This window comes from Aptenodytes patagonicus, chromosome 3 (genome assembly GCF_965638725.1).
Source record: "Aptenodytes patagonicus chromosome 3, bAptPat1.pri.cur, whole genome shotgun sequence".
Taxonomy (NCBI): Eukaryota; Metazoa; Chordata; class Aves; order Sphenisciformes; family Spheniscidae; genus Aptenodytes; species Aptenodytes patagonicus.
The window spans coordinates 132,153,515-132,174,416 of NC_134951.1; the positions used below are offsets into that span (position 1 = coordinate 132,153,515).

The 20,902-nt window shown below is 44.4% G+C and overlaps 1 protein-coding gene across 4 annotated transcripts in view; it reads left to right on the forward strand.

Moving 5' to 3' along the window:
• The first annotated feature begins 1,608 nt into the window (after positions 1-1,608).
• RIN2 (Ras and Rab interactor 2) overlaps positions 1,609-20,902 on the forward strand; it is an 84,512-nt gene continuing 65,218 nt past the window's right edge. For 2 of the 4 annotated variants that reach the window (XM_076335270.1, XM_076335277.1), the window contains exon 1: positions 1,609-1,660. The gene's annotated coding sequence lies outside the window, so the exon portion shown is untranslated. Of the gene's footprint in view, positions 1,661-1,938; positions 2,000-2,121; positions 2,130-20,902 lie in introns of those variants that run through there. The other 2 variants (XM_076335271.1, XM_076335273.1) reach the window with 2 other exon arrangements.

Consider the following 20,902-nt stretch of genomic DNA (forward strand, 5'->3'; position numbering starts at 1 on the left):
AGCAACGGTGTCTCCCCCCTCTCTGTAAGGGTAGCCTTGGCTCTGACAGCTATGCCAAGCCAAGCACTGTCAAACTGGACTTTAGTACCATCTACTAGGCTGCCTGAATAAATGCCAGCAGCTTCCAGAGGTAGCAGGACTGAAAAGTCAATCACAGCATGCCTTGTGATAAATGCTTTTTGATGCCAAACTTCTGTGTGGTATGCATGGCAGGTGGAGCAGAAAGGTTTCAGTGGCCCTTGAGAGAGCTTGCAGAACTTGCCACTGCTTTCACAACCGGCAAGCAGGATTCCTTCAGCTGCCTCCCGCTCACGCCAGAAAAGTTTCACACCTCTCTGTCAAAAGACAGGTATAGATACACGAAAGCTGCAGCAACAGAAGCTGCTCAGATGCATTAAGCCGTCGCATCCATGAGCCAACCAGGTCTCTTATGCCTGAAGATTAATGGTCACTTTCACGGAAGCCATGGATTAATGTGAATGTCACCACCTTGTAAATAAGACAGCATTGCTTTGTTGTACTTCCTCAAAGCTAGGTAGGTATCCACCTTTTATTTTAATGGTCTGAATTTTGGAATTGCTATACCCCTTTTAAGTAGATTTTTCCACCGCTGTGCATCTTTGAATATGTTCCTAATCATGCTTGACATGTCAGCTGCTGTCTTCAGTGTGGTTGCTAGCATTTTTAATGGGTACTCTATTTACGGAGAAAGCAGCTGCCAGACTGGAAGGAAAATCTTGCTCTCATTGTTTTGTTATTGAAATAACTTGCACTGAAATAAATCTAATAAACTTGTGAAACACTGAGTGTTAGGATCCTGGAATGAACTGTGGAACGTGCACATCCTAGCGGCATCGATGCTGTAATTTATTTTCTCCAGTTCGTTAGCTGAAGTCAGTGAAAAGAGTACGTCGGACGAATACTACAGCTGGCAAAATGGAAAGGTATATGAGAAGAACACCCCTCTCCCCCAAGAGGGTAGCAGGGCATGACTAGACCGGGAGCTGGCGTAGTCTCCGCACGCTGCCAGTGCCAGCTGTTCGGGACGAAGACGGCGGGACTGCTCCGCGGAGCAGCAGTGCCCAGCGTCCTGCGCGGTTTTAAGCCCGGTCGGTCAGAGGAGCGGCCGAGGCGCGGCCGTGCCCGAGAGCGCCTCTGGAGCCCACCCTGGCTCTCCATCCTCAGGGTGTCCCCGATGCCCTTACCGGCTCTTCCCGCCGCCCCCGGTGGGCGGCCAGGAGGGAGCAGTGGCCGGAGGTAGGGGCGAGCGGCGCCGGGAAGCTCCCTTCTGCCCCGCTGCAGCCCCCGCCCCCCCCCCGCGCCCTGCAGCACCGCCTCCCGGCCCCCCGCGGGCCGGCCCGGCCCGGCCCGGCCCGGCTGAGGATCGCGTCGCCAGGCCGGCCGTGCGGAGCGCCCTGGGCCCGGCGGCTGTAAAGGGAGGGCCGGGAGCGGAGGGGGAGGCAGGCACCGACAGCAGGCGCTGGCAGGCGCATGGCGCAGGCGCCTGGCCCCAGGGGGGAGCCGGCTCCGGGGTGAAGAGAGGGGCGGCCCGAGCCAAGCGGAGCGGCGGGCGCAACGCCGCGGCCCTTCCCTGTGCCTCGGCCCGGCTGGCCGGGGGCGGCTGCCGCCAGCGCTGCCCGTCGCTGGCCGGCGGCGCGAGGTAAGGGGCGGGTGAGGCGCGGGAGTCGGGCGGCTGCGGGGATCGCGGCCCGGCGGGGGGGGAGGGGCGTGCGCGGGCGGGCCCCGGGCGGGGCGGCGCGGCGCTGCGGGGTACGAGCGGGGACGCGCCCCGCGCGGCGCTGGCGCCGGGCGGAGGGGGCTCGCGGGGACGGGACTGCAGCGACCGTTTGAAACCGCTTCCCCGAAAGCGCGCCGCGGGAGCGGGCGGGCCGGGCCGGGGCCGCGGCGGTGCCGGGCGCGGGCTGAGCTGAGCCCCGGCGGCCGCCGCCGGTGCCGCGGGGTGCTGGGAAGCATCGCCCTCTGCCCCGCCGGGACGCAGGTGAGGAGCCAGGCTGCAGCCGGTGCTCTCTTCCTCGCCCCCTTCCCCAGCTGGGCTGCCTCCTCCTCCTGCGGTGGCCGCGGCCAAGGGAAGGCCGGGTCGGGCCCGTCTCCCCGCGGCAGTTCCCGGGGTACGTGCTTCAGGGCCCGCTCACCCCGGGCTGGTGCTCCGCCGCTCGGCGCCAGGCCTCTGCGTAGGGGCTCGGGGCCGCTGGCTGGGGACCCTGCTGCCTGTCTGGCTGGGGACCCTCGCCGCGTGCTTCCAGCTGCGCCGACCAGCTAGCCGCCCTCCTGCTGCTCTTCCCTTCTGTGTAACTAGGTCATACAGACTTGGAAGGAGAAGCTTCGTGCTAGTGTTTGCAGTGAGGTGCTAACCCCGCTTAGGGCCTGCGGGCAGTACAGCAGTACGCTCTGTAAACAGTAGTTTAGCCAGGCTGAAAGAAGAGTTCTCAGCCTGGGCATCTGCATCCCTTTTCTGATTGGAATAGGGGGTCCTGGGGCCCAAAAGATGGGGATACAATGTATGTCTTGCCAGTTCCTCCTCTTAAATATTTCCTTATAAATATTATGCTAAAAGTTTATTTTAAATCACAGAGGTCTGATTTGATGGATGTAGAAAAGCAGAAGATGTTCCAAGTTACTCAGCTCTTATTTGTTTTATTTGCTTATTTCCTAAAGTGTAACTTTTAAGCCCTTTTAAGTAAGGAACATCTTTATGTGCATTTGCCAGCGCAGCTGTGTTGATGAGGATTGAGCAAAACATGATTTCCACCTGGTATTTCTGTGCAGGCAAAGCTCCTGGGGGTGAACAGGACAGTGGTTGTGGGAGTGCTCTTTCCCCATTAGAACACAGCTTGTGCGGAACAGCTGAGGGGCTTGTCAAGTGACTGGAGTTAATTGTATTTGCAGAAGTGCATGTTTGCCCAGGTGTAGGCTAGAAGGCTGATGAGGCAGTACTTAGAAGGGCAGGTACTCAGAGTCCTAGACTCTATCACTCCGCAGCAACTCCATCTTCAATTCAGCTATGTCTGTGCTGACTTTGTGAGTAATTCTGTGTTTTGCTGGGATAAAATATGCCAGTATAGCCGTGGAACCAAGCTCTTACCTTTCCTCAGGCCAGATCTATGTTAAGTCTCATTATTTTTAGATCTGTTTAGCTCTAAAAATATTTAATTGTTAATAGCTTACTCGGGACCTGAATATTTGATTAGATGAGCAGGAAGACTATGGTAAATAGAGTTGTCTGTTAATCACACAGCTATGCAAGAAAATTGTGCTGTGGTTCTGAAGACATTTATATGGAACGGTCCCCTGTGTTTTACCATATGTAATCCTAGGATGCATTTAATTTCATTGAGAGGATTTGTATTCAATCCACTGCCTCATTCTTTGTGTTAATTAAAAACATAAACTAAGTAATAATTACCAAGAATATCAGCAATAATGACTCTTCTGAAAATGGTGATGGAACAGCTGTGTGGAGCAAGATTCCTGTATGTTGCTAGGAATGCACTCACCAAATGGGTTTTGAGGCTGACTTTTCTCCTCAAGGGATTTCTGTAGGTTTCAGTCTGTTTATATTTGGTAAACTTGTAAATGTTTGGATTTTTGTTTGGTTTTGCCCCTCACCAGGTTTGGGATCAGACAGTACTGTTGGAAATGGGCTTCCAGGGTAAGGTATCCCTGGTAGGTCAGTCTGTCAAGACTCAGTTGTGCCATAGCTGTAATGTAGGTTTCCTCTCTGGCTAAGGCTTTAAAAGGACAGCTAGCATAAATATTAGTCTGTGCTGAGAAATTGATCCTGTTAAGCTTCAGGATTTTGAGATTGCTTGAAACACTTCTGGTGGCTTGAGAAACTTTTGTGCTGAACAAGGCACAAACCCGGGAATGCATAATCTCTGCTATTCAGAGCACGGGTGGCCCAACTGTGTTGTGTTTGGTTTGTTTTTTTTTTTTCTCCAGAAGTTCAAATTCTCTTGTGTCAGGGCTATGCCACATGAGTGGTATGAGGCAGTGGTGGCCAGGGGTCTGCTGGCAGCCTGTGCTCCTGGCATGGCTGGATAAAGTGTGTCGGGGAGCTCTTGTGGCTGACTTTGGCAGATTGCTCTATCACCCAGTTGCACTCCCAGCCAACTCGGTGTCCCTTGCTCCAGCTCTGAGGCCCCACTGGGAGGTGTGGTCATGGTCTCTGTGAAACTGCACCAGTGTCCCCCTCCCTAGCTCACTGAAGCATATAGCGTGTGATCAGCTGTGTGAGGGTTTTGGTGCGTGGCTAACGGGACCAGGAAAGCTTGCTCCTGTTGATCTCAAGTATGTCTAATGTAGAAGATGACTACTCTTGTACTTAAGGCTTGGGGGCATTTTTGGATTGTTTCTAAAGATAGATCAAACGTAGTAGTTACTAAGGCACTGAATGAATAGTATGGTGACTGAATTTTTCACAAGGGAGCTACTGCTTTAAAAAAAAAAAAAAGGCAGAACAGTGCTGTCAATATAGCACTTAAAGAGCTTCTGTTATCTACTAGAATAATGTAGCTGTCACATTGTAGTGATAAGTAATGTAATTTGTCTCCCGTCAGCAGGAGGGAATTGATAGAGTACTATATGAAGCAGTTATGGTCTCAGTCCTTTTCTTAACACACGTTACCAAACCGCAGTCACAGCTTATTAGCCCTGTAGGATCACTGAGGGGCTCTGGATCAGGAGCTGAAAGGGGCTCAACAGCAAAATCGTCATCTTACCTTCCAGATGTAGCAGCTCCAAGCACAGAGTGGAGCAACATACAGAAAACTGGTTCTGTGGTCATGCCTATTGCAGGCTCCGTGGTTGTGTAGGACTTGCCTGTGGCTCTAAATACTTGGCATACCATACAGATCTCAAAAACAAGAGGTTTGCATACCTCTGATCTGTAATTGGAGATTTATCAAGATGTGTCTCACAAAAAACCTCTAAAATTCCTTACTTAAGAGTTGCTTGGGGAGAATGCTAAGCAGAGTCAAGCGTTGCTAGTTAAACTGTTTGTTTTGTTCAAGTCGCTTATCATTCAATTGGTAGTGTGTATCAGGAGAGGGGTTGGAACTGTAACTAAATATTTGGCACCCTGTGTTAAAATGAGTCATTGTGTAACAAAACACAGAGGTGATGTAGTAGGAATTGGATGGATACGAGGCTCTAATTTCCAATGTATGTCTTAGTTTAGAACACTGAAAGTAAATTATTCCTGACACATAAAATGCTATAGCCAGACACTTAATGCAATACAGTTATCCCATATTTTCTTATGGAGCACATTACTGAGAGCTGGAAAGGATGTTGTGTCCACTTCTTAACATTTACGGTGCTTGTGACCTAGAGTAGGACTACTTATGGTCATTAGTTTTATCTGATATTCTACCACCTGTGGTTACCCAATCCTAAGGCACACTGGTTCAGCCTACCATACCTGTTCAGGAGTCTGAGTATTTGCAGTTTGAGCAGAACAAGGAGAAAGGGCTGGCAGGGACATGGAATTTTTTTGTCTCTCGGCTGCTGTGAGCCGCAACACGGGTTGTTTGTGGAAGGGCAGCTGCTACTGCTTTGCATTCTTGGCTGTAGAGTCTGAAGTGCTTATGTGGTCTGATCCTGCTTTTGGTCTGGGCCCCATGTGATACTTACCTGGCAGGGGAGATGTTCTAGTCTATAACCCAGCCTACTTTAATCTGGCTTAGAGGGCCTCTTGTAGATAGACCACGACAAATGTACAGTCTTTCCTCTGCCTTCTTGTTCCGCAATGCTGCCGCAGAAATGAGAGGTGATGAAGGACCTACCAGGCATCATGGCAAGTCTCAGCCCATGGCTGCCTCCACACTGGACCTCCTGCCCTGAAAAGTACCTGCTCTCCCAGCTGATGATGTGGTTGGCAAGATGGTGATAAAGGTTCGTGCAGTGTGGAAGCACAAGTTCTTTCCTCATCCGGGCGCTGCACTGCTTGACCCAGTCATGGCAGCCCTTGTGAAAAGCACGAGTAAAATGTGTGCTGCTGGTCTGTGAGCAGGTGGTGCACGTGGAGCTGCCCTGTGAGAATACAGTAACAGGGAGGCATTCATGCAGCACAGGACACTCTGTGAGATGCTACCCTGTGGCCTGCAGCACTCTGTCAGAGAGGATAAGGGTTGACTCATTAAGCAGCAAATGTTGTCCTGATGGGTGTGCTCCTCTGGCCTGCCCAGCTGAGCAGCAGTGGGCTTGCAGCTGTGGGGCCGGCTGGTGGTGGTGGAGGTGAGGGCCTCCCCCTCTGTGGCGGTGGCCTGTACCCCCAGCAGTCCCTGTGGCATGGGCAGGCATGGCTGGCCCCATTGCTCCAGCAGCGCTGGCCCCACCTCCCCTTTGACGCCCTTCTTGTGGAAGCAGGGCTGGTCTGCCTTTTCCGTTTGTAGGGTGTTATGGCTGAGAAGAACCCCTGGGTGGGAGCTGGGTGAGGAGGAGGAGGTTGATGAAGGGGCTGGTGGCTGAGAGAGGAGCAGTTTGGCTCAGTGGTGGGTAGGTGGTTACTCCAAAACCCACACCTGGTGCCCGAGGAGGCAGAGGAAGCAAGGCAGGAGTCTCAGCACAGAAGTGTTAGTAACTGCCTTTTTCCAGCCAAGTGTTGTTGCCTAAAGTCTTCAGGCAAAACAAAAAGCAGAATGATGTAGCATAGCATTCCCAGGATCTCTAGTGCTTGGAAAGTCCAGTGTTTGTGAGGATCATCCTTCAGTCGAAGGAGGGCAGGCCTAGTTCTCCTCTCTTGACAGTAAGTTTTATACTCACTCTGTTAACTTCCAGGGAGTTGCTCCTGAATTTATGCTATTAGTTGTGAATGCTGAATGAGGCTCAAGAGCTTGGTTTTATCCTTGTAACTTTCTGTTGCCTTTTGTAGTTTTTATGAGCCTATGTATGTAAAGCCCATGCTTAACTCCTTTAAATAAAATTGAAAGTTTTGCAGGATGGCTAAAGCCATATTTCTGTCCATTTTGTTTTTTTCTTGCATATCATTTATTGATAGTTTGCAGAAAGATTTAAATGTGTTCTCTAAGAAAAGTGACTAAAATTGATTGTCTTGTAATTGCAAGACTGATAGTATATCCATTCGTTGTGTGCCTAGGAGAAGTTGGAGGATTCTTTTTTTGTCTGCTATTTAGTGTAAGTTAGTTTGATTTGCAATTATTTGAAAATGGTCATCTGTCTACTGTAATGCTTTGAAAAGAAGCTCTCTGATAAAGCAGGTGTGGATTTTTGGTGGTTTTGGTTTTCTGCCTTGAGATCAGCAGAGAGAAATTACACATGAAGGAAAAGAAATTGTGGAGCTGCAGTCACATTCTCTCGGTAGGTTCATTCTGTTCACTTTTGGAAATGCTGTTCTAAACAATTAGCTCAGTTGAAAATTACTGAGCATTAATGCTATACTGTTCTCTTTGAAGCTGGTAGGGGTTCTACCATCAGTGTGAATATGGGAGAGGAGTATGAAGATCTCGCCATGCTACAGTGAAAGTAGCAAAAGGAAGTTATTGGAGTCCTACCAGTCCTCTGGCAGGAATAACAGTATTTTGTGATATGTAATTATCATATATGATTTGGAATTAGTGAACCCATTTGTGTTGGATGTTGTGTGAAAAGACTGTTGTTGATGCTGCACCATGGAGGATTCTGGTCTGTGAAGATGTATAACGAGGGTAGGATGAGACAAAGGAAGTGCATTTTTCCTCCCAGTCTTGGAAAAGGGTTTCCAAGATAGCCTTGTAAATGAAAGTTCTTGGAAGATGTCTTACCTGTGACTGGTCTCTGAAGAGTAAAAGCCCTGCTTTGCACTTAAGCAGGTGTTGTCTTCCTGAGTTCTGAAAAGTCTGAAAGCACTGAATCATTTTGTAAGGTATTTAAAAACTAAGGGACAAATCCTTAGCTGCAAATTACTGTTGCTCCATTACAACCAGTGGAGCACTGAAAATTGACTCTGATGAGGGACGCTAACAATTGTCTCCCCCAATCTCATGTATACAGGCTCAGAGGCAGAAACAACTTTATTCTGAGGGGCTTTCCTCAAAAAAAAAAAAAAGCTATTCTTGCTCCTCACTCCACCAGTTCCAGGATGTGAATGTCATCTGGCCAAATGCCCAGGACTAAACACAGTGCTCTAAACATGATCTCACAAGTGGCTTGTAAAGGAAAAGAAAAAACAAGAACTTTTTGGACTTTTAAATGGTTCTCTTACTTTTTTTGTATCAAAAATGATGTCTTTGGCTTCTACTTTATATTTGCTGAATACAAATCCATGCTTTCCAGTAATTAACTCCAGGGCTTTTTGACCCTGACTTTGGTGAAACATACTTTCAACATGAAAATAACCCAAAGTCTTACTGGTTTTCCTTTCACACTTGGTGGGTGTTACATATGCTGACATTCCCCTTCTTAACTTGTCCACAGATCCGTAGCCTTGTCTTCCTCTTACTCTTTTGCTTAATAGTTTCTCTTAATGGATGATACTTTTTGAGTGTATGCCAAAATGTGTATTTAAATACATTTGAGAATGAATGTGTGGAAAGCGATGGAAATATTTGCTTGACTAACTTGACTGTGTTCCTCACTGAGCTTACTGGTTCAGATGAAGACTCAGAGCTGTGGAGCATGTGAGGATGGCAGAAGGCAGGTCTGAATGAGTGATCAGAGCAGCACATTGAGTCAGTGCATGGAGAAATATTATTTACCATAGAAGAGTACCCTCTTTTATCTTCTGCCCTGCAGATGCCTGGTCAGGTGCTTAAGGCAAAAGCCAAATGCTCTGGCAGGGGGTGGTTTTTCCTGTGTGGAGCAATAGACAGAATTGCCAGCTGTTGTTTTCCAGCTCAACCTGTGCCCCTGGGCCAATGTGGCAAAGTGCTGCCTTTTACTCAAGCATCATGCTGATTCTGTAAGTGAGCTTTAGCTTAGGAATTAAATAAGGCCCAGACTGAGGTCTGGGTATGCCTGCTGCCAGTTTTGGATCTGCTTGTGTGGGAAACTGCTCACCACTTTTTGCAAAGAATTTAAGCTTTTTAAACTGAATTTCTCTTTTTTTTTTTAAATACAACCACAAAACAAAACCATAACTTTCACAAAAATAAACACGCGTCCTTTTGCCAGCTGGGGCCTTGGCATGCTTTATGATGCATGACTTGCCGAGACTGTAATTTCTTAGGAAAACAGTTAGATATTGGCAACTGAGATGCCAACACTCAGTAAATTGTCGTAATAAGCTATTTTAGCTACAGGTGGGGATTTAAAAAATAATTTCTTCACAATGTTCACGGTAGTTAATGCAATATCAAAAATCATAATTTGAACACTTTGAATAGCTTGGGAGAGGGAAGCCAGGGTTCTTGCAGTGTGTTTGCTAAGGGCCACACCTGTTTGGTTTGCCTGTCCGGGAACCTTCAGGGTGCTCTAGATTATTTAAATTGTATCTGCCCGTGTGCCACAGTATAACCCCGACTTTGTACATAGGCTTTACTAGCATCTGTCTAGAGACAGCTGTTTAAAATGATGGTTGTTTTGGAAGTTGACAAGAGTTCAATTTTTGGGAGGTGTGAGTAGAAAATGTGAATTTTAGTCCTGTGACTTTTACTGCTAGTAGTTTGAACTTGATTGACTTAAATAGTAGCTGCAGTAAAACTCATATCCTGAAGTGTTTCTCCGAACGTGTGTTAGACCTGGGAGTTGCTGCTGAAGTCTTCATAAACTGCTTTAAAATAAATGAAATTTTAGAAAATTCTTTGAGCTGTGAGTAAACTTTTCCACTAGTTAAACGTAGGACTTGTAAAACTGTTCTGTTAAGTCAGTTACAAATGTGGGTCAAGAGTCTACTAACCCCTCTCCCATGTCCCAGAAAGGTGCCATCCCTGCCTGCCCTGCCATGTGAGAAATAAACGGTGGCTCTACTTTGAAGTGGGATAGAATCCAGGAACTTTTAATACAATAAAAACAATGAACAAAAGTTATTGCACAGCATCAATGACCTTATTGCAGCCTATCGGTACTTAAAGGGGGCTTATAAAAAAGATGGTGGCAAACTTTTTAGCAGGGCCTGTTGCGACAGGACAAGGGGGAATGGCTTTAAACTAAAGGGGGGTAGAATTAGACTAGAGATAAGGAAGACATTTTTTACGCTGAGGGTGGTGAAAAACTGGGACAGGTTGCCCAGAGAGGTGGTGGATGCCCCATCCCTGGAAACATTCCAGGTCAGGTTGGACGGGGCTCTGAGCAACCTGATCTAGTTGAAGATGTCCCTGCCCACGGCGGGGGGGTTGGACTAGATGACCTTTAGAGGTCCCTTCCAACCCAAACTATTCTATGATTCTATGAATCTTACCAGCTTGTCATGAGGAGTTATGCAGAAAGCCTCAATTCTAAGTTGTATCGGTGGTCTTCATTTTATGTAGTATATACTTCTTTGCAAACGGTGGTGCTTGGAATTTTTGGCTTATTTGATCAGAGGAAAAATGAAGATTCACCATCAAGTGAGCAGCTAGCTTTCCTTTGGTTAATTCAAATTTTCTGTTTAGTGGTTCCATAAAAATTCTTAATTCATGTTTGTTACACTGATAAATGCACAGCTCATCCATTTTGGCAAGAATTCCCTGCAAAGATATTCTCAGCATTTGTTTTACAGTATGTCCCTTAAAATATTTAACTTTATTGCAATTTTTTTCTAGAAGGTATGATCTGCCAAGATAAATATTTGGTTTGTTATAGTGCGGATTCATTTTTTGATGTTTATATGAAAAACATTATTTCATCCCTTGGTATTTCATGAATGACGGGGCATATGTTAGCTATCACTTATAGTGTATTTCCCATATGGTTAACAACAGCTCTGGAAGCCAGAGAAGTGTTTTAGCTCTATCTTGCATGTCTTGTTCCTTGCTAAAGATAGTACGCTAGCATGTGCACACCCTTTTGGCAGACGTACCGGGCACCTCCCTTTACTGCTGGTAGTCTTGTATTTGCCATGCCATAGTTTAGACTTGAGAACTATTGCCTTTTACTACTCCACAGTGAGCTGGAGGCATTTTTTTTTTAGTATCACAGCCTGAGAGCTATGTCTAAATTCAACCTTTTATTTAAGGTTTATTTCAGGCCAAGGAATATATAATATTGTGTCAATTTCACTGATGCTCTGTGCATTGCTTTTATAATGTTCTGTGTTTTGCTTAACACTTAAAGTTGTTTTGCATGTTTAAGAACAGACAGTAGGTGATAGCTGTCTTTCAATAGTTACTAATAATGTTCTAGTAATGGCTAGAACATTATTAGTTCTGATTTTGACCATCTAATAATAATGTTCCTGACCTGAACGGGGTCACACCACTGGAGTACGGAATGTAAAACTAAGGAAAAGTCTTGGGCCTTAGGATAGGCTGAGTAGTACTTTTAACTGAGGATTGCTGGATGGAGACACTAACTTGAAAGTAGTGAATTGAAGAAAGTAGTCTTAATACCAACGCATTGTTTCATACCACCTTTTCCCTCACAAGCAAAGGCACATGTTTATCAGTGTAGTTAAAACTCCTGCTAGGAGGCAGTGTCAGTTGTGATGGGAAGACTCCTTCAGGTTTTATTTTGTTGGGCCTTCTAGTTCCCATGCGCAAGTGGACGTCGTGTTCCCTGCGCAGTTCTGTCTGTGAGGACGTTTACTTTCCAGGCAGGGACAGGCTTGTAACACTGGTTACAAGTGTTTTCCTTTGTGTCGAGGTGGCCCCTTTGGGCCCAACAGAATGGGAAGATAGCCTTTATTTTGCTAGCAGAAATCTTCATTTAACATTTTACAGGAATCTGGTGCATTAGAAGGACAATGAATTTAAGAAAGGTAGATCATGGGTTCAGCTCATGCTCAGTAAGCTTTCCATTCCGTGAGGTGTTTATGCTTTATATATTTATGATTTTAGCTATGGATGGTCCATCAGTTTTCCTCTGTTTGTGCTTTTACGAATTGACATGCTTTGATAAATGAGTGCTAATGCAGCATAGGCCAACAGATCGCATTTAACTCTTGGAACTATGGTAAAGGTCCTGACAAAAATAAAACGCCAAGTGTAGCAGCTTACAGGTTGTATGCACTATCCCTGACATCTGTAAAGCCCTATTTAGTCTGTATGTACAATCTCCAAAGAAAGATGGCTCATATAAAGTTTTGGCAGAGTTCATTGTGTATGATGCCTGTAGGGTGACTCTTTCAGCATTTTATGGAATCCCTTGCTTTTATTCAGCCACTGTCTGGTGGCTAGCATGGAGAGCTGGTTGTCAGTTGAAAGCTTTTTGTCTCAAGCTTGCCAGCTTTTAATTGAAGGCAATATGGTTATTTGCTTGGCTACTTAAACTCATTTCTAGGCTCGCATCTCTTCCCTGCCTTTCAAACAGTCATTAACCCCAGCAAGGCCTTAGACCTTCCTCTTTCAGATCCAGTTCAGCAAAGTACCTGCACTGGAGTCAGTGCCACTCTAGTGTGTTGAGTCCTTGGGTCTGCGTTGTGAATATGTAGGCTAATTCTGAATTGCGTGCAAGATGATCATCATTTAAATGCCAGACCTCCCAAGGCTGCACATAAATGTCTTGGGTTGTTGGAAAGTGGCTAAGTTACCATTCCCAGGGGCAGCCTCTTAAGTTCCAGCCTTGGTGGTCATGAAATGGCAAATTAAACTGTTACTGTTCTAGGCCTGAATATGGTATGGTGGTGTCAGTGTAATTTGTCTGTAGGTGTGAAATGTGTGAGTGCAAGGACAGGTATATTTCTGTGTGAATTTACACATTTGAGGAGATTGGAGAGAGATGCTTTTTTGTGGCAAGCTGCTAAGAAGCACGGCAGCTATTTGAAGGTGCTTGTGGGCTTGGAATGCATTTCTGATCAAGAGATTAATGAGCAGAAGTTGTCAAAAGTTCACTGAACATACAGGCTTCAAACAAGTAGCCATTGCTGCTGAATTCTGCAGTGCTGGTAGCACGGAGTAGTCAGTGTTTGGTGCAGTACAAAGAAGCAATGGTAGAAAGCTTAGACTAACATGTCACTAGCAGGATGGGCAAAGCATGGAAGGAGAAATGGAATTGCAGAGTGAAAAGTGATTTAGATGTCTTTAAAGCTGGATTACAGTCTGGGTCTCTTTCCACTATGCCTTGCCAAACAATAGATTCCGTGGACGAGAGGGATCAATGCAGTTATATTCTGCAGAATATAAGTTTTACCTGAAGGGGAGAAGGGAGAAAAAATTGGTTCTAGCCCTTCGAGCTAAGAATAAATGTGGGAAACATGAGCTGAATGCAGTCAGACTGGCAGCTGACAGCAGCTGCTTCTGCTATTGCTTTGGGCTGTAAAGGCAAGAGAAAGGGCTTTGCTCCTGCTTGAACCCTGTAGCGACATGAGGAAGCCCAGCTGATTGTAACAGCCCCTCCGGGCTGGTGAAGGAGGGGGATGGGAAGGGTGGACCAGCAGTCCCTCTAGGCTTATGCTTTCCTGGTTGTCAGGGGGTACTCAGCATCAAATGCCAGCTAATTACTTGGGGGGCGGGGAGCATTGGCCTCAGCAGGGTCTTTCTGGGCAGCTCCGGTTGTCCTGTGTGCAGGCTTTGGGGGAAAGAATGGAGCATGCTTGATTTCTGTCTTGAGGAGGAAGCTGATACCAGCTCCTTGGTGGGCATTGTTCATGTTAACCTTCTCCAGTAGGGGTTGGGGTAGGACTTTGCAAGTAGGAGGAGACACAGGACAGCGATCCTGCCCACGTGAGGTTATGGTCCATGAACTGTGAAAGAAAGATGCTTATTTCCTCCTTGATTTGCCTTTTGGTGCTGTGGTTCTGGGAGGAAGGCAGAATGGGAAAGAAATAATGAGTTTTAGGGGTGGATTGAGTTCCCCTAGCTCAGTCACAGCAGGTCAAGTTACTCACTCGAGAGATTTGTGACTCCCCAGAGACATGGGTTTGTGTTTGTGCAGGGGATACATCATAGCTGAAGTACAGAAGAATAGAGAGAAATGAACTTGCTGGCGTTTGTTTTAAGAGTGGTTGATAGACTTTGAAGGCTTTTTCATGTTGCTGAATTTGTACAAAGAAACTGTATAAAAATAACTGGCACCAGATACAGAAGCAATAAAATAATGCCATGTTAAGTCTTGAAACTGTGATAGGTAGAGAAGAACTATTTTCACCTATTAGCAGCTTTCTCTTTATTATCTGCAGAAAGAGAATGATGAAATTTGCTAGCTGTTAAACAATTTAATTTGTAAAAGGACCAAGTAAACCTGTATCCCAGTATGCTTAGTCCCAGCTCCCCATACACAATGATTGCCAATGTTTGTTGCTAGCAGTCATGGGAATCTTCTGGTACCAGTGTGTCAGCAAGAACTAAACCTAGAAAATATCTTGTCATCTGACTGCTGCCTCACTTTCTGGGTTTGATCGTGTTTGATTCGGATCAGAAAGGAAAAAAAGTGACACTAACAAGCTCTTTCTGACCTATGTACATAATGTAACCCCCTGATACAGTAAACATGTGGAGTCATCAATGTGTTTTACTTCAGAATGGTCTGCTGTTGTCAGTACTTTGACCCAGTTTCACCATTTCAATAAATGAGGCTTATTTTCTTCTAAAACGCTTATTTTGAAACACTTTGTCCCAGGGGAGAGAAAACAAATTGTTTACACAAGCAAACCAATAGTGGAGAATTAAACACCCACGCTTCCTTCTTCAGGAGTTCCCCTGCTAGTAGCTTCTATGAACTCATAAATCCAGTGAGGAAAGAGAAACTTTTAGGAGTAATCAAATGGGTCTTGATGTGACTGCTGATGCTGCTGAGGAAGAAAAGTTTGTCGATGATGATATTCCCTGTACCATTGGGGGATGAAAAATAGGTTGAACAGAGAAGGGAAAAGCGCTTATCGCAAAATCTAGGGAGGGGGAGGACCTTCTTTCTTCCTTGTCTGGATGAAGACAGCCTGGGAGAGGCTTTAAGCCTTTCTCTTTACTGTAAGAGCCAGTTGGTGGCTGTAGCATCAATACCTCCCTGTTTATATATGGGAGTGTATATGTCCTGGTCTTGAGGGACTTGAGGAAAGAAGCAGATAGGTGAGTTATCGGGGTGATGATCTTGGATCACCTTCTCAAATACAAATGCGATGTTGGGAGAAGGGGGAAGGAAGAGAAGGCTGCTCAAACCTGTGTAAAATGCCAGATCTTGGAGATGTCGTATAATGTGAAATACATCTGTCTTTCCAGGATTCTTATGCAGATGGCTAGGGAGAACAAGGTAGAAAAGGAGAAGAGCTTTAGCAGGAAGAAGAAAATAGTGAAAACTGCAAAATGTGAAGAGAATTGGGTTGGTGGATGGAAAACTTACAGGTACAGGGAAGAAAGCTGGCAAAGTCATGGGGTTTCATCCCCAGGGGTTCAGCTGCAAGAGCGAGGGCAAGTTGGGTGTAGGGGCTGGGGTAGGGAGAGTCTGGGGCTGCTCAGGATAAGCAGAGTGAGAGAGGAGAGCTAGCGATGGACAACGTGATGGAAAAAGGGAAGAGGGTCAGGAAAGCAGCAGTAACCTTTGCATTGTTGAGGACTTGCAAGTCAGGAGTGACAGAAGGAGGAGCATTAAGATGATGGAGGTACCAGAGATGGTTATCGGAGGGAAGAGTTGTAGGGATAGGTCAGAGGGAACAATTGTCTTCTGAAGGAGGATCAAGAAGAGCAACATGAGGAAGGAAGGATGACCTGTGTTTATGTGACTTGGAAGTTACACAGATTGAGACCCAAGGCAGGAAGCTTGGTTGAGGCTAACGTTGTCAGTCCCATGGTGTATATATTAAAAAAAAAAAGGAGTGGAATTAACTTGGGATAGATATTTCAACAGCCTTCAGCTTTGAATTTTCTGGGTTTCACTGATGTGTGTCATAACCTTTTTGTTTTCACTATTTAATTTTTTTTTCCATAAAGAAGTAGGATGGAAGAAGAAACAATAAACGGTGTTTATCAGAATAGTATATCATGTTTGGCTTCTCGCAATTATTTGGTGAAAGTATATTTAGAAACTAAATTGTAGATTCTAAATATTTGAGTATCTGAAACTCCCTTGTCCCTCAAAGAAAGCATCTCCCAAATGAATTCCCGAGGTCCCCAAATAAGAAGTTTGGTTATATGAGGAAAAAAAAAAAAATTAATATTTCAGAGCATAGTTGGTCAAAGTTGTGGGTGAATTTTCTCATAAAACAATCCCTCTTTATAACCAGTCTTACGGTCTTGATCCTTATGGGAAATGTACAGGTGCCTCAAACTATTTTTAGGATTTAAACTTCCTTCCTAATTTTTCCAAATAGGTCAGGTGGGGGCAATACCTTGTATTATGCTATCTGCAGACTTTGATCTGAAGAACTGTTAGATTGCCCTATTTATGCCTCCCTCCCACCCCCAACCAGATCCTCAAACAGGCAAGAAATAAAGACTGTTCAAATTAATTTTGTTTTCTCCATGGGATCTTGTGTGTGGTTGTTTTTTTTTTTTTTTAAACTCCTAGTAACATTAAAAAATAAGTCTAGGCATTTCATCTCCTATGATATGTATATGGCATAGCTGAAAGGACAATGAGAATGCTGTGCTTTGGTGATTATTCTGCTTGCTGTGTTGGCACACTTGTACGACAGTGAACTGACTCACAGACATGGCTCAGTCTGGTTTTTTTTCCCCCACTCTGTATAGTCAAAGTGTGGTTCAGGAACAGATTACACATTCCGAGCTTGATGGTAGCTTTCCCTCTATATAATACAGGTTAGCAGCACTGTGTTGTAGCGCAGAAGGTGTGAAGTCTCCAGTGGGGCAAACCCAGTTCACCAGTCTGTCTCTCTAAAGCCAAGACAAACAATGATGCAAGCTTTCTACATTGAGTAGTTTCTCTGTTTGTGGCTAGTGGATCCTAACTAGGCTAGGTCAGTGAAAACTCTCTCTGGTATAGGCATAAGTGTTTTGCTGTCTGGTATGTTTACATGAGAGGTCTTTGTATGGAGAGCAATGAGTTTGGTTTAATTAAGTGAAAGATTTTCTTGCAGTCTTTTCTGTGCACAAAACAAAAGAAATAGATCAAGACATAAGCACTGTTCTTTTAAAGTTTTTCTAGTGAAAGTATTTTCTTTTGTTCATTGAGAAATCCTACTTGGTACTCAACTTCATGGTTTGCTGTGTTTGTGCACTGATTCTACAAGAAGAGTCGGTAACCATTTTGAAAGTGTGCTACAAAAGGTGGTGCTTAAAGCAGTCAGTTCTGCAAAAATAAGTAGTGAGTGCTGAGTGAATAAAGAAGCAAACTGTCTGTAATGTCTATGTGTCTATGATGTGCAGGTGTTTATAATGAACAGCGCAACCACAAAACTTGCATGTGATTTTCCTCATATAGGCTGTTTGACTATATTAACCTCTTGGTCAGAAAGCAATAGTGGAAATGTAGCTAATGACATGCAAATACAATTGATCTTGAACAAAAAGCAAATCCACAACTGCATAGCTTGAGTCCACTCAAGTTAGTCACTTGCTGCTGACCTGGTGTAATTCAGCATGTAGGAAGCTTTGCATTCTTAAACAGGCATGTTGAAAATTGATCCTTTCAAGATAGAAGAATTTCAGCAGATTAACGCATAGTCTACTTATTTCAGGAAGGAAAAATGAAGTTCAATTGCTCTAATTTTTTTCCATTTATTTAATGTTAGATAAATGTTCACATATCACTCACTAGGTGAGCTGCCAATTTTTTGTACACATTTTCCAGGGGTAGATAAATAATAGTTGTGGTTTGTTTAGTCAAGTTGTCCCTATAGAAAATGGACATCCAAACTTTTCTTGCTCCTGCTGATACATAGCTCAGATAGTATGTTAAATTGTTTGCTCAGAGTTTAGAGCTTTCTGCACCTGGAGGTGTTTTTTCACTCAGCCTGTGTGTTTGTATACTCAGGTGTGTAACACTTGCTAATAAATACAAAGCTAAAAGTCTTATTAATTATTTAAGCTGATACGCTTTTTGATTTCGTGCTTTCTATTGGGTTATGCAAATGTAGTAATTCTTGTGTGATGAAAAGTAAAAATGGGTTTTGGAGGGGTGGGGGGATTCCCACCCCTGTGAGAAACTGAGGAAGAAAAAACAATGCTTTTCCTCTGATAACTTGTTCTTTCAAAACAAACAAAAAAGCAAAAAAAAAAAAGTGAAGCCATCTGCAACATGAAGTCTTATACTTGATTTTATTATTTGTTGTGTATTAAATAGAAATTCCAAGAAAATACTCCAGTGGTGAATGATAATACACACACCTTTGTGAAGTCTTGGCAAAAAACAGAGGTTGGAAGGGGCCTCCAGGGGTCAGCTAGTCCAGCCCTTCTTCCAGTCAGATCAGGGCGCTTGGGACCGGCCCACTGACTTTTCAGTATCTCCAAAGGTGAAGACATCTCAGCCTCTCTGGATCCCTGTTCCAGTGTTTGAGCGCCCTTGTGGTGAAAATCTTTTTTTCTTATGTTGAGTTGAAAGCTCCTGTGTTCCACTCTGCCCTTTGTCTCTTGTCCTTCTAGTAACGCGCTTTTGAGAAGAGTTTGGCTCTCTTCTCTACACCCTCCCATTAGGTAGTTCTAGACGGCAATAAGATCTCTCCTAGCAAAGCGTTACGGAACAAAGAAAATTTAATTGAAATGAGCCAAATTGGTGTAGTGCTTCTTTGTAGTTTGGGGGTAGTGTGTGTGTGTCTCAGTGGAAGTGAGCTTCCTTCACATGAACTTTCGCACTTCTGGTAGTCATTCTTCTTTTACGTGGTCTCTTCCTGTCTCTTTGTGATATGTCCCACTCTTCTGATCATACCTTTCTTTCCTCTGTGTATGCACTGATGACAGTAAAGGGTTATCATACGTGACCCCCGTCATTACAGTATCTGAAACTCGGTGCTAAGTGGTTTACTCCTTGAAAAAAACCTGTGAGGTAGGGCAGTACTGTTCCCAATTTTCATGGGAAACGACGACTAGTTATATATCAAAGTTCTCACCGAATCTGAGACCGGTTTCTTAAATCTTGAGAGTGCATTAACTACTGGGACTTTTTATCTTAATGGAACTGTGCACGGGGTCAAAGAGGGCACATATGCTTCCTGAAATCACAAAAACATCTTTCTCTTTTAAAGATGATGTCACACTGTTTAGATTTGTCTCATTCTAGATACGCAGGTAATCAGCAAAGTGATTCAAATGCTCCCCTTGCTGTTGGACTAATTCTTTTAAAAGTGGCTGGAGGATGAGGTATCAGCAGGATTTGCAAAGCAAGCCAACCTGGGGTGCTGGCAGTGTGAGCATCAACACTAGCTGGTGCTATAGAATGTGATGGTGGCTTTCTGCACTGCTGCAAGCAGTGAAGGCAGTCACTTTTGCGCTGGTGCTACTTTTTGGTATATCTTTTTTATATTGTTAAGGTAACTTAACCTGCTGGCTAATATGTAATCACATAAGTGAGGACTGTGAGGACACTAATGCTGAGTACAGGCTTGCACAGCTATAGTATCCTGTGGGTTGTGTGTCTTGGGATGTGTTATTGTGCAGCTCCTTGATATTGTGAATGTAGTTTTTGGTGTACAGCCTGAGTTTATATGGCCCACAAAATTACTATTTCATGTAATATGCTAATAATAGCTTGAATAAAGAAAAAAGGGTGAAATTCTTCCTAAGTAACACTAAGGGCTAAATGGAGAAGTGGCCCAGGTGTCTATTAAGCAGATCAGTGATGCAACAAACACAACTAGAAAGTGCTATTGCATTATAATTGAAAGAAGCTATGTTTTATCATTGTTCAGTGGCGTACAAGCTATTTAACATTTGTTTTTATTATTTTTTCTTAATAGTGAAGAGCCTAAAAGATATTTAGGGTTATCTGTTAATTGAAAAAAATATGCAGCTTTTGCAGTTCTCTTAAGGTCCTTTCTTTCTTGCAATCCATGGCTAATTTTTACTTTTAGTTTTGTCTGCCCTCTACCCCACACCCCTGCATGCCCCCCCCCCCCCCCCCCCCGCTTCTGTGTGCTGCTTTGGGTAAACAAATGGAATCCTTTTCAATGAATTATATGAAGAAGAATTTTTCAAAAGCAATTTGTTTTGCCCTATCTCTGAAAAGGGAATTGCTTTTACTGGAAATCAGCTGAAACTTAGTGCTTGGTATTTCTGAAACACTGAGCAAAATGAGCGAGAGCTTTGATGTACATAATACTCTGCCACACTGGAGAAAAGTTTTAAAATGGGAGTCATGCACGCTGCGGAAATTTAGCCATCTGGTGTTTATAAAACACTTTGGACCCGATGATGAGCGCTAGAAATGCGATCTTTACTGCTTATGCTAACCTGGGTAATGTTATAGGACAGTACACATAGTCTGGGATGCCTGTTTCACTGCCTCTGGTACCGTACACTGAAAGTATGTATTAGCACTTGATGGACCTGGGAGGAGGTTGTGCGAGTGCGGAATGCTGTAGTGTGCTTGACTGTGCAGAGAAGTTATGCTTCTGTTATCAGACTAAGAAAATAGATAAAATTAATTCCTGGCTGTTGTTCTTGAGTCTCTGCGATACTTCAGCAGCATGCAGGGAGTTTGAGATTGAAATTATCTAAAGAAAAAAACATTTTGTGTGTGAATTATTGATGTCAAACGTAAAAGGAGTGTGTTGGGTTTTTTTCTTGAGGCAGGTGAACACTGTGACATTTCAGATATGTTTTGCAAGGTTTCAAGTTGCCCGGTGAATTTAAGGTACCAGAAGTCAAATTTGGTTTAAAAGCAGTTATCATAAGCACAGAGCATCAGCCACATCATCCTGGCTTTTACGTGTGGCTGGCCTGTCTTATTCTGTTGAATTTGAAAAGGTTTGACACGTACCTGCAAA